Source organism: Nansenia antarctica (assembly GCF_963989245.1).
Source record: "Nansenia antarctica genome assembly, chromosome: 2".
Lineage (NCBI taxonomy): Eukaryota > Metazoa > Chordata > Actinopteri > Argentiniformes > Microstomatidae > Nansenia > Nansenia antarctica.
Genome location: NC_137675.1, coordinates 31,849,064 through 31,856,563, shown reverse-complemented (window position 1 = coordinate 31,856,563; position 7,500 = coordinate 31,849,064).

Here is a 7,500-nt window from a genome sequence, read left to right as displayed (position 1 = left end):
ACTGGGAGGTGTCCTGGTGAGACTGGGAGGTGTCCTGGTGAGACTGGGAGGTGTCCTGGTGAGACTGGGAGGTGTCCTGGTGAGACTGGTGAGACTGGTGAGACTGGTGAGACTGGTGAGAATGGGTCCTTCTCTACCTGGCTTGGGCTCAGTGTACCCAGTCCAACGTAGGGGTTACTGCAACACAGACACATACAGGTGCAGGCATGCATGTAAATACTGTGCGTGTGCGTGTGTGTGTGTGTGTGTGTGTGTGTGTGTGTGTGCCTGTGTGTGCCTGTGTGTGTGTGTGTGTGTGTGTGTGTGTGTGTGTGTGTCTGTGTGTCTGTGTGTGTGTGCCTGTGTGTGTCTGTGTGTGTGTGTGTGTGTGTGTGTGTGTGTGTCTGTGTGTGTGTGTGTGTGTGTGTGTCGATCTGCACTTCTGTGTGTGCACTGAGGTGTGTTTCCACAGCTGTTTGTGTTACAGCCTGAATCAAGCGGTCAAATGTGGCAGCACCCCAGAACAGACGGACACAGAGACTATGGTAATAACAAAGGATATTTATTAAAGGGGTTAGGCAGAGAATGGTCGTAGGGCAAGCGGGGATCAGGCAGGGGGAGTAGTCGGCAGGCAGGCAGGGGTTTAGGCAGGAGGGGTAGTCGGCAGGCAGGCAGGGGCTTAGGCAGGAGGAGTAGTCGTTAGGCAGGCAGGAGGGTAGGCAAGGCAGGCAGGCAGGAGGGCAGGTAGAGCAGGCTGTCCAGGGATGATGGAAAGGACACATGGGATCAGATTGATCAAGCATCAGACAGCAGGTTGTGGGGCTTTTTATGCAGGTTTCTCCTCCTGAGATTGTAAGCACCTGCTGGAGCCGGCGCAGCTGTCCCAGATTGGGCCTGATTGGTCTCAACGAGCGGTGCCGAGGTGGGAACGAGTGGAGCCGAAGAGGGATCCACAACAGTACCCCCCCCCTGACGGGAGGCACCGGACGACCGCCCTGGAGCTTCCGGGTGGGCCCGGTAGAAGTCGTCCAGCAGAGCAGCAACTCCGGTCTTCGGGGCCGTAGCCCACCCAGTCCACCAGATACTGGAACCGACGAATACGAATATACGAATACCGAATACGGCGGACGGCGAGCAGACGGTCCACCGACCACACAGGGTCGCCATCATCCAGGACCTGGGGGGCCGGGGGAGCTGGAGCAGGGGGTGACAGGGGGCTGGTGGAGAAGGGTTTGAGGAGGGACACGTGGAACACAGGGTGGACCTTGAGAGCGGCCGGGAGGTTTAAACGCACCGCAGAATTATTGATGATGCGGTCGACGGTATAGGGACCGACGTAGCGTGGGTTGAGCTTACGTGAGGAGGTCTGGGAGGTCTGGAGGGGCAGGTCCCGGGCCAACAGCCAGACCTTCTGGCCAGGTCGATAGGCCGGGGCCGGCACCCTCCGCCGGTTGGCACATCGACGGGACCGCTCAGTGGCTCGCAGCAGAACGGCCCGGGCTGTTCTCCAGATGCGCCGACACCGGCGGAGGTGGACCCTGGTGGATGGGACCGCCACCTCCAGCTCCTGTTGGGGAAATAGAGGAGGTTGATAGCCGAGGGAACACTCGAAAGGGGACATACCCATGGCGGAACTCTCCATGATATTCAGGGAATACTCCACCCAAGGCAGGAACTTGGCCCAGGAGACGGGGTTGCTGGTGGTGATGCACCGCAGAGCCGTCTCCATAGCCTGGTTGGCTCGCTCAGCCTGCCCGTTGGATTGGGGGTGGTAACCGGAGGTGAGGCTAACCGTGGCCCCAATCCCCTTGCAGAAGGTCTGCCACACCTTGGTCAGACACGATGTTATGAGGGATCCCATGGAGTCGCACCACATGGAGCGTGAGGAGCTCGGCCGTTTCGGCCGCGGAGGGGAGCTTGGGGGGAGCAACGAAGTGGACCGCCTTGGAGAACCGGTCGACTATGGTCAGGATGGTGTCCTTACCCCTGGACATGGGGAGGCCCGTCCGACCGGGGATAGGAAGGGGGCACAGGAGACCTGCAGGCGGGCGATGGGAGGCCTTGCTCCGGGAGCAGACAGTGCAAGCACCCACGAACTCCCTGACGTCCCCCAGGAGAGTGGGCCACCAGAACCGCCGGCTGATGAACTCCGCCGTCCGGTGGATGCCGGGGTGACAGGCGAAATGGCTAGAGTGACCCCACTCTAGCACTTGTGACCGGACAGCGGGGGGCACGAACAGACGGTGCCGAGGTCCGTTGCCAGGGTCGGGCTGGGCACGCTGGGCCTGCCTTACCACCGATTCTATGGCCCAGGTGACGACACCCACCACCCGGGCTGGGGGAAGGATGGTGTCCAGGGTCCCCGGAACCTCAGGGGGCTCCACCGGGAACAGCCGGGAGAGGGCGTCAGCCCTAACGTCCTTGGACCCCGGGCGGTAGGTGAGGGTGTAGTCGAACCGGCTGAAGAAGAGGGCCCAGCGTGCCTGTCTGGAGTTCAGCCTCTTCGCCGTCTTCATATAGGTCAGATTTTTGTGGTCTGACCACACAAGGAATGGCAGCTTCGCTCCCTCCAGCCAGTGTCTCCAGTCTCCGAGGGCGGCGTGGATCGCCAGAAGCTCTTTATTGCCCACATCATAGTTTCTCTCGGCTGGGTCGTAACGCCGGGAGAAGTAGGCGCAGGGGTGGTCCTCCTCCGACCGCTGGGAGAGGACGGCCCCGACACCCGTGTCGGACGCATTCACCTCCACAATGAACTGCCTTGCTGGATCGGGGTGGGCCAACACCGGCGCAGTGGTGAAGAGGCCCTTAAGGGCAGAGAAGGCAGCCTCTGCCTCCGGGCTCCAGAAGAACGGGCGAGCCGTGGAGGTGCATGCGGTGAGGGGGGCCGCCACCTGGCTAAACCCCTTGATGAACCGCCGGGTAAACCCGGCGAACCAGAGGAAGCGTCGGAGTTGGGTTCGGTCGGTGGGCCGCGGCCACTCTACCACTGCCTTGATCTTGGCCGGGTCCGCACGCATCCGCCCCTCTTCCACGACGAACCCCAGGTATGTAACGGAGGTGGAGTGGAAAGCGCCCTTTTCTGCCTTGACGTAGAGGCGGTTCTCCAGGAGGCGCTGCAGGACTAGACGAACGTGCTGGTGGTGTTCCTCCATGGTCCGGGAAAAGACCAGGATGTCGTCCAGGTAAACCACCACAAAGATATTGATCATGTCCCTCAGCACATCGTTCACCAACTCCTGGAACACACCGGGTGCGTTGGATAGGCCGAAGGGCATCACTAAGTATTCGAAGTGACCCAGGTGGGTATTGAAACCGGTCTTCCACTCGTCCCCCTTCTTGACCCTAACTAAATGATAGGCGTTGCGAAGGTCAAGTTTGGTGAACACCCGGGCGTGAGTGAGTGGCTCGAAAGTGGAACTCATAAGGGGGAGTGGGTACTTATTTTTAATGGTGATATCATTTAATTTACGGAAATCAATACAGGGCCTCAGGCCACCATCCTTCTTCGCCACAAAGAAGAAGCCCGCCGCTAGGGGGGAAGACGATGGTCTAATTACACCTGAGGCTAGGGACTCGTCAATATAATTACGCATCACCTCCTTCTCCGGGACCGAGAGGTTGTAGAGACGACCCGTGGGGAGGGCTGCCCCGGGAAGGAGGTCGATGGGACAATCATATGGCCGGTGAGGGGGAAGTGAAAGGGCTCGGTCCTTACTAAACACCGGGGCAACGTCGTGATAAACGGAGGGGACACCGGTGAGATCCGGGGGAGAGACTACGGGCCTGGGACTGCTGGACGGAGAGTGGGCGGAGCGCAGACAATTGGCATGACAAGCAATGCTCCAACCCAAAATCCGCCCAGTGGTCCAGGAGATGTGAGGATCGTGTCTCTCCAACCACGGCCTACCTAACACTAGGGGTGCAGTGGGTGCGTGTAAAACTAGGAAGCGTGCTGTCTCCATGTGATTACCAGACAGAGTGAGGGTGAGGGATTCAGTGCTGTGAGTAATTTGACCAAGGGAACAACCGTCTATAGCCTGGGGAGACAAGGCTCTGTCAAGGGGAACGAGTGGAATACCAGCCTGACGAGCGAGAGTGATGTCCATCAAGCATTCGTCAGCCCCAGAATCTATAAGAGCGCTGACGGACAGGGACTCCTTACCCCAGGAAAGGGTGGCTGGGAACAGACGGTTGAGGTCTCCGTTGGGCTGGGGGAACGAGGCACGGCTCACTAACAATCCCCCAATTAGTGAGCCGGGTCTTTTGGGCGAGCCGGGCACATCCGAAGAACATGTCCGGGCTTCCCACAGTACAAGCATAGGCGGTCCCGCATCCTCTGCTCTCTCTCCTCCTGAGACAGGCGAGACCGGCCGATCTGCATAGGCTCCTCCCCCGACCCGGAGGAGGAAGGAGCTGGGGGCAGCATGGGGACTCGAGGGGGCAGTGCCGAGCGGGTTATCGCAGAGCTGGGGGAAGTGGGCGTACGGCTGGAACCTGGGTGAAGGGGAACTATGGAGCGTGGGTTGCGCTCCTGGTGGCGCTCCCGCAGTCGCTCATCCATGAGCAGGGCCAGGGTGACTAGCTCGTGGAGCGAGTGCGTACGGTCTCTGACAATTAGGTCCTTTATCGCCTCGCTCAGCCCACGCCGGTAGGCGCAACGGAGCGCCACGTCCCCCCATCCGCTGTTCGCGGCGAGGACCCGGAACTCGAGGGTGTACTCGGCAACGGACCTGGGACCCTGCAGGAGTCCTAGCAGCCTACTGGCCGCGTCCTCGCCGTCCGTGGGGTGGTCAAACACAAAGAAAAATTCCCGGCGGAAAGCCTCATAGTCCTGAGCTAGTTGGGGGTCTCGGCCAATGACAGCTATGGCCTAACTGAGTGCCTTGTCTAAAAGGAGGGACATAATAAAAGCAACCTTGGCCTCCCCCGAACCATAAAGACCAACATCAACAGGTTCATTAAAAGGAAAGAAAGCACTGTGCTGGTAGGCCAAGGAAGGCTTCTACAGTGGATGACCAAAACATGCTTCTATTCTTACTACCGTAGTATCTTAATGGAACATTTCATTAATTCATGTGTTATCCGTATGTAGGACTTCTATGGAGATTGGATGTACCGTTCCAAATAGAACAAGAAACTAGAGCGGGGAGGTAGAGCACATCAGAGATGCTGGACACATTTCTTTTTTCTTTAAAATGTTATTATTCAGGTAATCCAACCATTTTCTCCGGCAAGCTGATGCAGAAGTCTTAATGCATGCTTCTGTTATTACCCGTTTGGACTATTGTAACGGTCTCCTTTCTGATCTTCAGAAGAAAGCTATTGGCCAGCTGCAATTAGTCCAAAATGCAGCAGTGAGATTTTTAACCAAAACAAGCAGAAGAGCTCATATAACTCCTATTTTAGAAACTCTACACTGGCTTCTTGTTAAGTTCAGAATAGAGTTCAAGAACCTTGTTTGTAAAGCTCTCACTGGCACAGCACCAGAATATCTGAAAGACCTTTTGTTAGCATATCAGCCCAATAGAGCTCTCAGGTCTTCTGACGCTGGCTTTCTCTGTGTACCACATGTACAAAAGAAGAGATTTGGTGAGGCTGCATTCTCATTTTATGCACCCAGATTGTGGAATGCACTTACCGTACATTATGGATGCAACCTCTTTTTAGCTATCTTTTTAATATTACCTATGACTAAATAATTAAATTATTATTATAGAATGATTAAAGCACTTTGAGCTGCAAACGTTTGCAGGAAAGGTGCTATACAAATACAAGTTATTATTATTATTATTACTATTATTATTTGCCACTGTCTGTTATGTGTAGAAGTTTTCCCTTTGGTCCATGTAGTTGCCATGGTGACAATGGACTATGCATCTGTAACGGAATGTGCGAATATGTCACAAACCAACATGATGACATCACATGCAAAAACAACACAAAGTCAAGACAGATTCACCAGACCCTTCAGTATCCTATAGCAGAAGACCAATGTCCCCATTGTGGGGGTACACACACTGGTGAGTATTGAGAACTTTGTTTGATACTAAGAACTTGTGTTAAAAACATTTATTCTGGGTGGAAAAACATTTCATTGCATTTTCTGTCAACTGAAAGATTGGACTCTGATATTCATGTGAAGTATGTGCCAACGCCCCGACCGGCATCACCTGGCCAGCCGTCTCCGGGTGTTAAACTACCAGGCACATTACACCCTGATGGAAAGTTCCCAGGTGGGCCAGGGTGACCAGGTGACCCGTCAACAGGTGGAGGTTCAGTGGATGCAGGGACCTGATCTTCCCTACCCACCTCCCAGACTGATGTGGTTCAGTAGCGGAACCTTCTGGGCTGTGTACCAAGAGGACTTGAACCACCCGCCGCCCGTCTGGGTGTTGTCAGAGAGGCGGGTACACCAGGACCTGCTGCCCCTCCTCAACCCACAGATGTTGTGGTACGAGCAGGGAAGCCTGACCCCGGTCGTCCCTGAGGGCGTCGCAGAGCTCATCTACATGGGTGTCCCTGTGGGCGTCCCTGTGGGTGTCTTTATGGATGTCCCTGTGGGCGTCCCTGAGGTCGTGAACCCTGCCAGGGAAATGGGACCCATCCCAGAGGAGTCAGAAGACTCTGATGATGACGACGACGAGGGTGTTGCTGAAGAGGTCATCGAGGTCCCTCTCATCATCTGTCTCAGTGAGAGTGAGAGTGAGAGTGAGAGCGAGAGCGAGGCCGGCGGAGCTGCTAAACGCCAGAGAAGGTCAGAGGACACTGACTCTGAGGAGGAGTAAAATTCCAGTTATACATTCTCCCTCTATAAAGTCTCCCACACAAATAAAGGTTTTATTAAACCCAAATTCTATATGATTCTTGTGTTCTTGTGTATTTTAGGTTGATATTAATATACACACTGTGTGGTTTTACGGTTCATAGTTTGATTATTGAACTGAGACAGAGGAGAGATTTGGAGGTGAGGGAGGGCAGGTTTGTTTTAATATGTCAATGTTTACCATAGCCTATATGGCTCAGTTGTCGTAGTAACAGTACATGCATAAGCTATAATCATGTGAGAATATGTTGGAAACCAACTAACATCATGACATCTAAGGCCCTGGCAACACTAGTCTGTCAGACAACAACATAAGGATGCAATCTCTAAAGTGTCTCCAAAGGCCCTAGGGGTAACTAGGCTGGGCTCGGGTCGGGAGGGAGCTAGTTCAGGGGGAGCTGGAACTTCGGGTTGAGCACCAGGGGGAACGGAAGCCGCAGCCCCACCGGGGAGCGCGTCCAGCCTCAGTTGGATGGAGGCCACTGCTGCCACCAGGGTGTTCATCTGGGCAGCGAGGGACGTGAGAACAGCGGTGGTGGCGGTGGATGAGCCCTGGAGCTCGGCGATGTTACCTAGGACCGAGGGGAAGGCTTTGGCTAACTCGCCCTGAAGGGAGGCGAGCTGGGACGAGTGGTCTAAAACTAAATTAACTAAGGGGGGGTGAATAGGCTTGGGCTCTATAGCGGGGGTCTGGCCGT